This window comes from Montipora foliosa, chromosome 2 (assembly GCF_036669935.1).
Source record: "Montipora foliosa isolate CH-2021 chromosome 2, ASM3666993v2, whole genome shotgun sequence".
NCBI classification, from domain to species: domain Eukaryota; kingdom Metazoa; phylum Cnidaria; class Anthozoa; order Scleractinia; family Acroporidae; genus Montipora; species Montipora foliosa.
The window spans coordinates 56,817,302-56,832,301 of NC_090870.1; the positions used below are offsets into that span (position 1 = coordinate 56,817,302).

A 15,000-nucleotide genomic window follows, 5' to 3' on the forward strand; every position below is an offset into this window, starting at 1 on the left:
TCTCCGTAGCTCAGACCGGGATCTCGGCAAGTGGGCCAGCCCGCCTTCTGATATAAACGAACCGAAATTTTACTAAATAAAAACAGGCATGAGCCGAGATCTTGGCAAAGGGGGCCTAGCCGGACTGGCCCGCCTCATATATTAAAACAGGTGATATTACTGTTTTTTGGTGTTGTCGTTGCCGTAGCAGTCGTCATTTCTTAAACTCCCTATTGGGACGATAAACGGGTTGCCCGCCATTACTGGTGCAGTTCCCCTCGAAAATAGAATTGATCAAAAGCTATTCTCTCCCTTCTTGATTTATAAAACAAGCATCTTGAATTGACATTCGATGCGCGGGCCTTGAATACATGAATTGCACAACCAGAGAAGTGACATAAAATGCGAGGAATTTGATTTGGTCAACAAACAAACTGATGCTAATTGTTGTCAACTTGAGTGTCAATTGGGCAGGTTGTTTTATTTTTTAGCGGACTTGATATTTTGTCACGTACGGCGTAGCATATTTTTCTAAATATCTTAAAATTTTCCAAAATTTTCTAAATGTCTCGGAAACTTCTAAATATCTCCAAAAATATTCAGATATTTCTCTAAAGGCCGAGATGTACTTTATTCCCCTTTATCTCTGAAAACGAGATCATTCACATTTTGATGTATTTCATTGAAACCCGCCACCTTAACTTGGAAAAAGACTGGACAAAATACAGCAATACAACCAAGAAAGGAAGAACTTCAAACAAGATCCGCTCCAACAAATTACCTTTCGGTGCTTTAAACAAACTTAGGAAAACACATATTATGTCAACTCCACAGAATCAGCCCTAACGTAACGCTGGGATTTCCAAGCTTATTTTCTTGTCTGGTTCCATCAGTTTCTTCTATGAGTTATGCTATATTCACCGTAGGACATGCCTTCCTTTTAATGCCTCGAAGAGACGCAAAAAAGTATTTTGCGCATTGCTCTTATCACATTTTGCCGTATTTCTCTATATCGCCAACAGTACAGGAGGGGATTTAGCGATGAATTAAGAAAAAGGAAGAACGTTGTGCTACTATAAGATGCCTTGACTGTGTAACTACCCGCGTTGACCAGCAAGATTATGCTTTCAAAAAGGTGAGGAACACAACACACAACAAAAACAATATAAACGAGGAAAGTATCTAAAGCGTTTTTCTGTTGTCGGAGAAGGCCCGCTCGCACTGAAGGATCACTTGTTTGTTGAAGTTCGCAGATAATCTGGATCTTGTGGTGCCTTACGACTTTGTAAATTCTTGCATATGCCCAAGATGTAAAAAGGAATGCAATGCATTGAACAGCCACTGTTACTATCTTAGAGTGCTTTGGAAGTGAAATAAACGAGAATGCAGCAGCGACGCTCATCACCCACAATAACACCAAAAGTACTGCAACACGCCCTGTCGTGACAAGTTCATGATATCGCAAATGGAGGGAAACCGAAAGCAATCTGTCCAATGTGATAGCTGTTATAGTAAGTAACGATGCACAGGCGAGGAAGAATGCAAAGAAATTAAAAGCAGATAACATGATCGGACAGAAGAATTCGAAATTGTCATTTCCATCTACTTTCTTGCTTAAAATGGCTGTCATTATAGCAGAACACCAGAATTGCGCGAAAAATCCAACCGCCAGATCTGAAAAGGCGAGGCTTAAGAATAACGTCTTTAAATTTGTTGGAATCGACGACACCTTAAATAGAGCTTGGATTATGAGAATATTTCCAAGGACTGATACGAGGGAGAAAACTAAGTCCAAAGCACAAAGTGCGATCGAGAATTCTCTGTGATGATAAACAAATTGTACCCTACTCGCCAAATCATGCTTACAAAACTGCGAGACGGTCATGTTGATGCATATGCTTAAATCTTCAAACCGACTTTCTTTTTTAAGACACCCTGACTATTTTACTGCCACATTCAGTGACGGTTTTTCATGAACCATTGATTCGCGTGGTGAATTGCTTGCTTTTAGTTGCTACATTAATTCCGGCGAACTTATTCCATCGAAGGTTGCAGGTGTAAACCATGGATATTGCTTTCAGCAGCTGTCTTCATACGAAATTTAATCCTCTTGTTTTCCTTTCAGTGAATACCAATTAACACTCTATGATGTCGTACCTTGTACCACTATTTTGTTGATGTCAAGTCAGTTTCAAGCCCTGGAACGTTAAAATAAAGTTTGGAAGACGCATGGGAATCCTTGCGAGAATACACCCGATTATTTGACCGCTTGACCTACAGTACTCTCCGAGTTTCTTCCTTAATCGCCTCAAGATTGCAGTGGAGCGTCTCACGGCGAGGACCGTCTTTTTACGGGAATAAAAACAGCGAAAGGAAAGTTACCATGTGATAACGCTTAGTATGTACGCGCCGACTTGGAATGGGTGCAAAGGAGTCCACACACTGCTGTCTAAGAGTAAGTTGAAGTTTTTTCAGCGTGAGCTCAATTAACTTAGCACCTGAATATTAAATTAAATGCAAATATGAAACCTGTTATCGTTTTTTTTTTTTTTTTTTTTTTGACGATCATTGGACAAGATTGAGAATTCATGTAATGTGAGGAATCGGTAGTGTCATCAGCTTCGGCTCTTTATTTACCCAACCGGCCGGGAAAACAGCCTCTTGCGCCGTTGCGTTAACCGTGACGTCTTAAAAACACTTGATGTTGTTTTTTTGGCTCGAGTGATATTAAACTATCTGGCGTTTAGTTTATAATACATTATTTGTATATAGATATTGATGAAATTCCAGGATTTCTCCTTTTACTAAAAAATCATATCTTTCACCGCGCGCAGTCAACTTCTTTCACATGCGAGGATATAGGTGTTGTCATGGTAACCAACACGATTAGCAAATAAAATGCGAGCTTTCTCTTCATTGTAAGATACTTTTGTGCTTTAATATAATTCTTCTCTGCTACATTAACATTTTTATTGCAAAATTTGACATTATCATGATTTTTTGTTTCATAACTTTCATATCTTGTTTCATGTTACACAACATGCGTGTTTTACCGGTTGGTGACTACTTTTTCATCATTTCGAAAATGAATAAAACAATTTTTTTAAAATCTAGACAATTCATCAATATCTATATAAATTAACAGAACATTACATGGCTGCTTGGGGATACGAATTTTACCTTCTCGTGCCGAAAGTATCTCTCACTCCTTCGCTTCGCTCACTCGTAAGAGATACTTGCAGCACTCGAAGATAAAATTCGTATCCCCGCGCGGCCATGTTATATCCTCTATTTATTCCACTATTACGCTATTTTACCAACGGGAGTTTTTCGATGAAAGAAATCGTTTTCAACACGATGCAAAGCCTGAGAATTTAAGTTGTCATCGCTTGTCACTCATCATTTCGTTTATCCAATGAAATAAAGGACATTTGGCCGAGGCTGACACTTCAGACTAGCGCCCTGAAGGACAGATGATGTTTTTTTAAACACTCTTACCAAACCAAATTGAAACAAAATAACACCTTTTTTGAATGGAATAATAAATCTCTTATTCGATAATTTAACACATAATACTAATGTCTTGCGCACTATTTGCTCATTGCTCGTATTTTTCTTCGCCCCCGCGGGGCTCGGAAAAATACGCAAATCGCAAAATATCCGCGTGTATTATATGTTAAATCATCGAATAAGATGTATGTTCTGTATTTAGCTCTTATTAACCGAACAGGAGGTATGTATGGGAGAATCTTGTCCGAGGTCGTGAGTACATACCGAACGCAGTGAGGTCTGTACACACGACTTTATAGCACTTCCATAAATAAATATTGGTAGAAGAAAATACTCAATGTTTTTGCATTTTATATTGCAACTTTTTCACCGCAAAACATTATCGGTCTTCATCCCGGTCTTGATAGGAAAATTTAGACAGTGCGCAATATCAATTTCAGCCAATCAAATTTGTGAGCTTGGTAGTTCCCAGTCTGCTCCTGTCTGGCCTTGTAGCTCAGTCGTGGGTTCAATTCCCACCCTCCTTGTGTGGGCCCATTTCACTTAGTAGGGCTTACGGTCACATACACCTGTTTTCAAAATGGCCGGCATTTTTGTATTCTTTTGTTTCCATGCAAATTGGCCCTTATGGTCTCGCTTTTAAACGTACAATTCAAAAGAGTATTAAACCTTGAACGAGGCCTTAAGGGCCAATTTGCGTGGAAACAAAAGAATACTATAATGGTGGCCATTTTGGAATAAGGTGTATGGTTTACATGGGTAGAAAACTACCACTTGACATTACCCTCTAATAGTTACGTCTTATGAGACAGAGCCATATCATAAAGTGTGATATAACGTACCAGTGCAATAAATGTGTCGTCCGGGGATAACCTCCGCAGTGTATATAATTCATCATGAATGAACTAAACGTATATAATTGAAGAGACGTAACTGATTAGAGTGTAATGTGAAGTGCTAAGTATATAATTGAAGTGTGAGTTATCGACGACAGGTAAAATTGATCCTCCCACAGTTAAGTTAACTGGACAATTGAAGACACCTGGAAAATTCAGGTGGCATCAACGGGATTCGAACTCATGACCTCTGCGATAACAGCGCAATGTTCTACCCTGACCACTCAGTTGGGAGCAGGTGAATTTCTTGGGCTCATTTGTTCCCGTGAAAGGACTTGATGAATGAAACAAACGTATATTTGAAGAACGGCTTTTGGACGAAATTGATCGGTTTTCAACTGAGTGCAATGCTTTTCCAGCTAAGCTATGAAGCCACCGGCATTTCAGAGGTCATGGGTTCAAATCCCGTTGAAACCACCTGTACTTCTCAGTTAGGTGTCTATAAAAAGACAACTACTTAAATTGTCCAATTACGAGCAAGGTTCACGGAGGTTCGCAAATGATGTGGCTTTAGCTTTGCGTGAAAAAATCTTGGCTGGGATGGATTTTCGAGTCGCAAACCGCCTCTGAGCTGACAACGGTCGGAATCGTAGTGTGCAGCCTTGCCTTCGTCTTAGAACATTGAAAACACTGAAAACACAGAATTCCCGAAACGGTGTATTAAGCTCCAAAGGCACAAGAATACACCAGAGGTGAGTCATTTTTATTCACTTTATTGAATGAAAGTTTAATTGAGTATTTTTTAGGCTTTATAATCGACGGTATTTGATTTCCCATACAAAGTCTTATAACGCAATTAAATTCTCAACGGCTGTCTGTAGTGACACGAGCTTGGGCTGCCTATGATTCAAGATGCTTGTTTTATAAATCAAGAAAGGAGAGAATAGCTTTTGATCAATTGTATTTTCGAGGGGGACTGAACACCTGTGGCAAAATGATTAAACGCGAGTAAAACTGAGCGAGACAGTGGCCGCTGAAAGTATCGAGGATCTTGGTCTACAGGCGAATCTTTCACTCAGCCCCAGCACAGGAATACTTGTTCCTCGCATGTCGCTAAAACTTCACCCAGTTCCCGACGTTGTGAAGAGTAACTCGCTCAGAGACCCAATTGCGAATGATTAGCAAAATGAAGCACATCTACAACAAGCAGTTTGAGTAGCCAATATAATCCACCAGAAAATTATGAATACAGAAACTGACAACAGGAGACATTAGGGAGTTTAACAAAATAAGAAGGCTACGGCGACGAAAACGTTACTTCAAACTATTAGCTTGAGCTATCCTAAGTGCTAACTGTTTCAAGGCGTTTCCATCTTGTTTATGTTGTATAAGATAGGCGAAGTATTCGATAACCAGAATCGTACGAACGGATTTGAAAAAAAGAGAAAGAACAAAAGATTCACTGTTTGTTGTCCATGTTGTCGTCAAACCCGAAAATTGGTCATTTCACGTTGGTGTTTTGATGAGTACGAGAGAGAAATGACTTACAAAAATGCGTGCCGCACGTGCAGCATGATAATTTCTTCCTCTTTTAGGGCCTGTTTAATTTATAAGAGGCGAGCCAGCCCTGTTGGACGGGCTGGCCCGGTAAAAGGGATGAAGTGTTTATATGGACGATTTCAGCCAGGTTTACCGGGATGAATTTTAGGAATTTGTTTACGTGTCTTGTAACCGTCAAAGTCACGCATGGGGTACCTGGTGAATTTTCTTGCTTTGACGTTCGAAACGAAAGGTTCGTTTTAGCGCCAGCAAGTACGGAATGGCATTTTAAAAGAAAAGATGCAAAAGTAATCCTGTTATTATGCAAATCCGACTACGTTTTCAAGGCAACCCACACGTCATGGGAATTTTTCATCCCAGCAAACCGGGCTGGACCGTTTATATGAGAATTTTTCAGCCTGGCTTGCCGAGATCTCCGTAGCTCAGACCGGGATCTCGGCAAGTGGGCCAGCCCGCCTTCTGATATAAACGAACCGAAATTTTACTAAATAAAAACAGGCATGAGCCGAGATCTTGGCAAAGCGGGCCTAGCCGGACTGGCCCGCCTCATATATTAAAATAGGTGATATTACTGTTTTTTGGTGTTGTCGTTGCCGTAGCAGTCGTCATTTCTTAAACTCCCTTTTGGGACGATAAACGGGTTGCTCGCCATTACTGGTGCAGTTCCCCTCGAAAATAGAATTGATCAAAAGCTATTCTCTCCCTTCTTGATTTATAAAACAAGCATCTTGCATTGAAATTATCGAGCTTGACATTCGATGCGCGGGCCTTGAATACATGAATTGCACAACCAGAGAAGTGACATAACTTGCGAGGAATTTGATTTGGTCAACAAACAAACTGATGCTAATTGTTGTCAACTTGAGTGTCAATTGTGCAGGTTGTTTTATTTTTTAGCGGACTTGATATTTTGTCACGTACGGCGTAGCATATTTTTCTAAATATCTTAAAATTTTCCAAAATTTTCTAAATGTCTCGGAAACTTCTAAATATCTCGAAAATATTCAGATATTTCTGTAAAGGCCGAGATGTACTTTATTCCCCTTTATCTCTGAAAACGAGATCATTCACATTTTGATGTATTTCATTGAAACCCGCCACCTTAACTTGGAACAAGACTGGACAAAATACAGCAATGCAACCAAGAAAGGAAGAACTTCAAACAAGATCCGCTCCAACAAATTACCTTTCGGTGCTTTAAACAAGCTTATGAAAACACATATGTCAACTCCACAGAATCAGCCCTAACGTAACGCTGGCGATTCCCAAGCTTCTTTTCTTGTCTGGTTCCATCAGTTTCTTCTATGAGTTATGCTATATTCACCGTAGGACATGTCTTCCTTCTAATGCCTCGAAGAGAGGGAAAAAAGTATTTTGCGCATTGCTCTTATCACATTTTGCCGTATTTCTCTATATCGCCAAAAGTACAGGAGGGGATTTAGCGATGAATTAAGAAAAAGGAAGAACGTTGTGCTACTATAAGATGCCTTGACTGTGTAACTACCCGCGTTGACCAGCAAGATTATGCTTTCAAAAAGGTGAGGAACACAACACACAACAAAAACAATATAAACGAGGAAAGTATCTAAAGCGTTTTTCTGTTGTCGGAGAAGGCCCGCTCGCACTGAAGGATCACTTGTTTGTTGAAGTTCGCAGATAATCTGGATCTTGTGGTGCCTTACGACTTTGTAAATTCTTGCATATGCCCAAGATGTAAAAAGGAATGCAATGCATTGAACAGCCACTGTTACTATCTTAGAGTGCTTTGGAAGTGAAATAAACGAGAATGCAGCAGCGACGCTCATCACCCACAATAACACCAAAAGTACTGCAACACGCCCTGTCGTGACAAGTTCATGATATCGCAAATGGAGGGAAACCGAAAGCAATCTGTCCATTGTGATAGCTGTTATAGTAAATAACGATGCACAGGCGAGGAAAAAAGCAAAGAAATTAAAAGCAGATAACATGATCGGACAGAAAAATTCGAAATTGTCATTTCCATCTACTTTCTTGCTTAAAATAGCTGTCATTATAGCAGAACACCAGAATTGCGCGAAAAATCCTACCGCCAGATCTGAAAAGGCGAGGCTAAAGAATAACGTCTTTAAATTTGTTGGAATCGACGACACCTTAAATAGAGCTTGGATTATGAGAATATTTCCAAGGACTGATACGAGGGAGAAAACTAAGTCCAAAGCACAAAGTGCGATCGAGAATTCTCTGTGATGATAAACAAATTGTACCCTACTCGCCAAATCATGCTTACAAAACTGCGAGACGGTCATGTTGATGCATATGCTTAAATCTTCAAACCGACTTTCTTTTTTAAGACACCCTGACTATTTTGCTGCCACATTCAGTGACGGTTTTTCATGAACCATTGATTCGCGTGGTGAATTGCTTGCTTTTAGTTGCTACATTAATTCCGGCGAACTTATTCCATCGAAGGTTGTAGGTGTAAACCATGAATATTGCTTTCAGCAGCTGTCTTCATACGAAATTTAATCCTCTTGTTTTCCTTTCAGTGAATACCAATTAACACTCTATGATGTCGTACCTTGTACCACTATTTTGTTGATGTCAAGTCAGTTTCAAGCCCTGGAATGTTAAAATAAAGTTTGGAAGACGCATGGGAATCCTTGCGAGAAAAGAACCGATTATTTGTCCGCTTGACCTACAGCACTCTTCGAGTTTCTTCCTTTATCGCCTCAAGATTGCAGTGGAGCGTCTCACGGCAAGGACCGTCTTTTTACGGGATTAAAAAAAGCGAAATGAAAGTTACCATGTGATAACCCTTAGTTTGTACGCGCCGATTTGGAATGGATGTAAGGAGCCCACACACTGCTGTCTTAGACTAAGTTGACGTTTTTTCAGCGTGAGCTCAATTAACTTAGCACCTGAATATTAAATCAAATGCAAATATGAAACCTGTTATCGTTTCTTTTTTTTTTTTGACGATCATTGGACAAGATTGAGAATTCATGTAATGTGAGGAATCGGTGGTGTCATCAGCTTCGGCTCTTTATTTACCCAACCGGCCGGGAAAACAACCTCTTGCGCCGTTGCGTTAACCATGACGTCTTAAAAACACGTGATGTTTTTTTGGCTCGAATGATATCAAACTATCTAGCGTTCAGTTTATAAGACATTATTATTATATAGATATTGATGAAATTCCAGGATTTCTCCTTTTACTAAAAAGTCATATCTTTCACCGCGCGCAGTGAACTTCTTTCACATGTGAGGATATAGGTGTTGTCATGGTAAAACACGATTAGCCAATAAAACGCAAGCTTTCTCTTCATTGTAAGATACTTTTGTGCTTTAATATAATTCTTCTCTACTACATTAACATTTTTATTGCAAAATTTGACATTATCATGATTTTTTGTTTCATAACTTTCATATCTTGTTTCATGTTACACAACATGCGTGTTTTACCGGTTGGTGACTACTTTTTCATCATTTCGAAAATGAATAAAACAATTTTTTTAAAATCTAGACAATTCATCAATATCTATATAAATTAACAGAACATTACATGGCTGCTTGGGGATACGAATTTTACCTTCTCGTGCCGAAAGTATCTCTCACTCCTTCGCTTCGCTCACTCGTAAGAGATACTTGCAGCACTCGAAGATAAAATTCGTATCCCCGCGCGGCCATGTTATATCCTCTATTTATTCCACTATTACGCTATTTTACCAACGGGAGTTTTTCGATGAAAGAAATCGTTTTCAACACGATGCAAAGCCTGAGAATTTAAGTTGTCATCGCTTGTCACTCATCATTTCGTTTATCCAATGAAATAAAGGACATTTGGCCGAGGCTGACACTTCAGACTAGCGCCCTGAAGGACAGATGATGTTTTTTTAAACACTCTTACCAAACCAAATTGAAACAAAATAACACCTTTTTTGAATGGAATAATAAATCTCTTATTCGATAATTTAACACATAATACGAATGTCTTGCGCACTATTTGCTCATTGCTCGTATTTTTCTTCGCCCCCGCGGGGCTCGGAAAAATACGCAAATCGCAAAATATCCGCGTGTATTATATGTTAAATCATCGAATAAGATGTATGTTCTGTATTTAGCTCTTATTAACCGAACAGGAGGTATGTATGGGAGAATCTTGTCCGAGGTCGTGAGTACATACCGAACGCAGTGAGGTCTGTACACACGACTTTATAGCACTTCCATAAATAAATATTGGTAGAAGAAAATACTCAATGTTTTTGCATTTTATATTGCAACTTTTTCACCGCAAAACATTATCGGTCTTCATCCCGGTCTTGATAGGAAAATTTAGACAGTGCGCAATATCAATTTCAGCCAATCAAATTTGTGAGCTTGGTAGTTCCCAGTCTGCTCCTGTCTGGCCTTGTAGCTCAGTCGTGGGTTCAATTCCCACCCTCCTTGTGTGGGCCCATTTCACTTAGTAGGGCTTACGGTCACATACACCTGTTTTCAAAATGGCCGGCATTTTTGTATTCTTTTGTTTCCATGCAAATTGGCCCTTATGGTCTCGCTTTTAAACGTACAATTCAAAAGAGTATTAAACCTTGAACGAGGCCTTAAGGGCCAATTTGCGTGGAAACAAAAGAATACTATAATGGTGGCCATTTTGGAATAAGGTGTATGGTTTACATGGGTAGAAAACTACCACTTGACATTACCCTCCAATAGTTACGTCTTATGAGACAGAGCCATATCATAAAGTGTGATATAACGTACCAGTGCAATAAATGTGTCGTCCGGGGATAACCTCCGCAGTGTATATAATTCATCATGAATGAACTAAACGTATATAATTGAAGAGACGTAACTGATTAGAGTGTAATGTGAAGTGCTAAGTATATAATTGAAGTGTGAGTTATCGACGACAGGTAAAATTGATCCTCCCACAGTTAAGTTAACTGGACAATTGAAGACACCTGGAAAATTCAGGTGGCACCAACGGGATTCGAACTCATGACCTCTGCGATAACAGCGCAATGTTCTACCCTGGCCACTCAGTTGGGAGCAGGTGAATTTCTTGGGCTCATTTGTTCCCGTGAAAGGACTTGATGAATGAAACAAACGTATATTTGAAGAACGGCTTTTGGACGAAATTGATCGGTTTTCAACTGAGTGCAATGCTTTTCCAGCTAAGCTATGAAGCCACCGGCATTTCAGAGGTCACGGGTTCAAATCCCGTTGAAACCACCTGTACTTCACAGTTAGGTGTCTATAAAAAGACAACTACTTAAATTGTCCAATTACGAGCAAGGATCACTTCTGCTTTTCATAATTCATCATGGATGAAATGATATATGAATTGGATCATATATGAACTGCGGATATGAAATCAAGTGAAGCTTGGTATATGATCCAATTCATATATCATTTCATCGTTGATTCATTCCTCACGGAAACATTAAAACCCACAAATGACCAGCTCCCAACGTCAGTGGCTTCCTAGCTCAATTGATTAGAGCGTCGCACCGGTATCGCGAGGTCACGGGTTCAAATCCCGTTGAAGTCCTGAATTTTTCAGGCATATCTACGCAATTGCAAAAATTGCGTTCAAAACTGCGAGGATCATAACTTCACTTGATAATTCATCATGTGTCGTACAAAAATGAAATATCAATGAAAGAAAAATTTTCAGGATTCTTTTCAGAGATTTCAACGACCTATGAAGCCAAAGTGGCGTGGCGTCATTAATTAAAAATACGAGACTTTGGCCGTTTTTCAAAACCTTTTAATCATAACGTAAAAAAAGGGCCAACAAGGGCCCCCTTCTCCCACGCCACCCAACACAATGTTGTTCTCGAAGACTCGCAAATGACCGATCCGTATTTCGACATTGCTTTGGGGAGAGGAGTACATAACATTCAGATTTACTTCCAGCCTCTAAACCCCCAAAACCGGGATACTCCCCAATTTTTCTAAACTGCTAGAATTTGACAATTGTTTTTACTGACAATTTATCTGTATTTGGAACATTTGTTGCACAGACGTTAACAATATAACAAAACAAAGTAAGATAACGTCTTCTCAACAAGTTTTTATCAAAAGAAACCAGAGCTATAAATTGAGAGACAACGAAAATTTACCAAACAATGTACGCGTGCTGTTGTGACTCTAAGCCATGCTAACACCAATTGATGTATTTTACATAATATGCTAATTGTGTGATTACATCAGTTCAATTCTGACTGGATACTACATTCCTCCTTTCCTTGCCGAGATCGAGATGCACAAATCAAAGTTCCTTCAATTATGGTAGTCAAGTAAAATCAGTCCATTCAAAAAAGTAACTCAACAATGTTCACATGTGTTTTCGATCCTAAGAATTCATATGATAGTGTTTAAATCTTTTCGGTCTCCGTCGCTCTCTCTGTGGTTTGTTAGATCCTTTCACAGATTTCTCTTTCCCGCTTCTTTCTTCTTTCTCCTGTTTAAAGTGGATTGTTGTTGCTTCCTTGTGTCGGTCTTCTACTGTCTCCAGTTGTGTCTCACTGTTTTGTGTTGACCCCCATCAGGTGCTGTCTCTGTCAGGGTCTTCTCTTTGATGTCCTCCTGTGTGGTTTCTGTTTTTAATTTTTGAGGTTCTGGGTTGCTCGTGTAAATTTCATCTGCCGTGTTGATGACTGCGTTTACTACCTTAAACAAACTTGCATCACGGCATACTATACGTCCATCTTTTGTACTTCTGGCCGTCACCCAGGATCCTTGAATGTTACATACTATGCAGAAGATAGTTCGTACGGTGTACTCCATTTGTTCCTCCGCTCCTGTTTGACAAGCACATACTCTCCCAGTAGCAGTTTTTTCTCTTTTGTGCGGCTGTTTTCACTTTGCATTTTCATTTTCTCTTTGTACCTGGTATCATTTTTGTTCACCTGCTTCTCCTGTTCTGATGTGTTTGCGTTTGGTGCTCTGTAATCGATTCTTGTTCTGATGGACATGCCTAGCATTGCTTCGTATGGTGATATTCCTGTAGCTGGGTGCGGGGTTGCGCTGTATGCAACAAGCCGTCATATCGTGGACTGCATTTTGACTCTCTAGTCTGCCATTACCTTGCGAATGCGCTATTTGTTCGGCACATGCTTAAATTGACTTAAATCTTCAAAACGACTTTCTTTTTTGGAAACCCTGACTATTTTACTGCCACATTCAGTGACAGTTTTCATGATTTCGCTTAACCACAGAACCGTTAATTAGCGGTGAGTTTAAATTTACTTGCAGTGAGGTTGCAGGTGTTAATATTTGCAAAAGCCGTGCATTGCATTCAGCAGCTGTCTCCATACGTAATTTGAACTTTCGATCTTCTGTTTCTCCTTAATGAATGGCAAGTTACACTCCATGATGTCGTACCATGCACGACTTTTTCGTTGATTTCAAGTCAGTTTCAAAGCCTGGAATCGTTAAAGTTTGGAAAACACAAGGGAATCTTTGCGAGAGAAGACTCGGTTGTTCGTCTCCTTGTCCTATAGTACTTTAAGTGTTTTTTGCCTTTATTGCCAGAAAATTACAACAGAGCGTCTTAATTAAGGAAGGGCCCTCTTTTGACGGTGTTAAAAACAACGACACAAATGTTACCATGTGATTACGCTCTGTTTGGAAGCGCCGACTTGGAATGGATACAAGGAGCCCACATTGAAAACTGTTACCGTTTTTTCGACGATCATTGGACACGGTTGAGAGAAGTATCCTTGAGGATTTCGCGTTTGGTCATATCAGAAAACACTGAAACTTCATTCTGTTGAAGGCTGTGACCAGCACAGCCAAAACGTCAATTTCAATTGCGATTTCCCGCGTTTTACCCCCCAAAAAATACACTATCTTTTAACTTTGAGAGTACATGTAATATGAGGAATCATGCAGATCTGTCTACATCATTCATCATGAATGAAAGAAATGTATATGTAACAGTTAAATTTAAATTCAGGTTAGTTTTAATTTCCACCCAGGTTATTTTATTTTAAACTAGGTTGACATAGAAAGAAGCAAAAAAGCATCAACAAAAACCCGTCAATTATTATAATCATAATTACTTAATAATTATCGCGGCTAATCACCGTCGCAAAGTACAAGAACGACGCAGCTCAACAAGATCGAACCGAAAGCATACAATGGCGCCTCTGGCAGCCGCTATACGGTCCATGTGTGACCTTGGAATACAGCTCACAGCCAGCTGGAATCAGCTGTATGTTGGTTTTTGCTGAGAGGGGAAAACCGGAGAATCCGGGGAAAAACCCTCGAAGCAGAGAAGAGAACCAACACAAACTCAACCCACTTATGGCATCGGGTCCGAGAATCGAACCTGGGCCACATTGGTGGGAGGCGAGTGCTGTCACCACTGCGCCATCCCTGCTCTCCAGCAAGTGCGTATAATATATTGGTAAGCAAATTGGTCCTAGAGGTGAGCGGATGAACTTAGTGTAGCTCAGATTTTTCATGAGTATTTTTTAAAACCTCAATGGTTGTTAAGTCTAGGCACTGATTTTAAATGGTTAGCATTAAGGTTGGGGTTAGGCTTACTGTGCATGATAACCGATTCTACTTTTCTTTCTCAGAACTTTTTGGAAGGACATTGTTCATTGCTGAATCTCCTATGAAGGGCAGGGGTCAACAATATTCACTGGGCAAAGGCCAAAAATATGCGCGGCAAAGTAGGAAAACAAAAAAACTTTTGAAGACAATAAGGCCCAAATAAGCAAGCAGTAGCTAAAATAAAAAGGGTAGAGGAAAGTACTACACAAAACCAATGTTTGCGAGGCGAAGGAAGAACGTATTAAACAAACTAATAAAGTACGCGAGGTAACGGAAGACAGCGAGAAAAGGACAAAACAAAAACCCGTTGAGAGGAAAGATAGCGGAAAGGAAAGAAACAAAGAAATCATACAAGTATCAGGGAAGGGAGGGAATGCACCGCGCAAACCCGACGCTTGCAAGGCCAAATACGCGAAACAAAAAATTACCATAAAGTACAGAGGTCGGATAAGTGAACAAAATCCCAAACGGATTTGGAAGGGTCTTCCAAAGGGAAGACAGCACTGCCCAACATCATGGTTTGCGAGGCGAAGCACACCGGCAAACAAACAAACGTGTGCAAAAA

General features: G+C 39.9%; 1 long non-coding RNA gene across 5 annotated transcripts in view; it reads left to right on the forward strand.

Moving 5' to 3' along the window:
• The window catches only part of LOC137993651 (uncharacterized), a 5,764-nt gene extending 1,669 nt beyond the window's left edge, over positions 1–4,095 (forward strand). The window contains exons 2-4 of one of the 5 annotated variants that reach the window (XR_011121899.1): positions 1,002–1,114; positions 1,336–1,490; positions 2,105–4,095. This is a non-coding gene — a long non-coding RNA (uncharacterized lncRNA). Of the gene's footprint in view, positions 1–1,001; positions 1,491–2,104 lie in introns of all 5 variants that reach the window. The other 4 variants (XR_011121897.1, XR_011121898.1, XR_011121900.1 and 1 more) reach the window with 4 other exon arrangements.
• Positions 4,096–15,000: the final 10,905 nt, after the last annotated feature.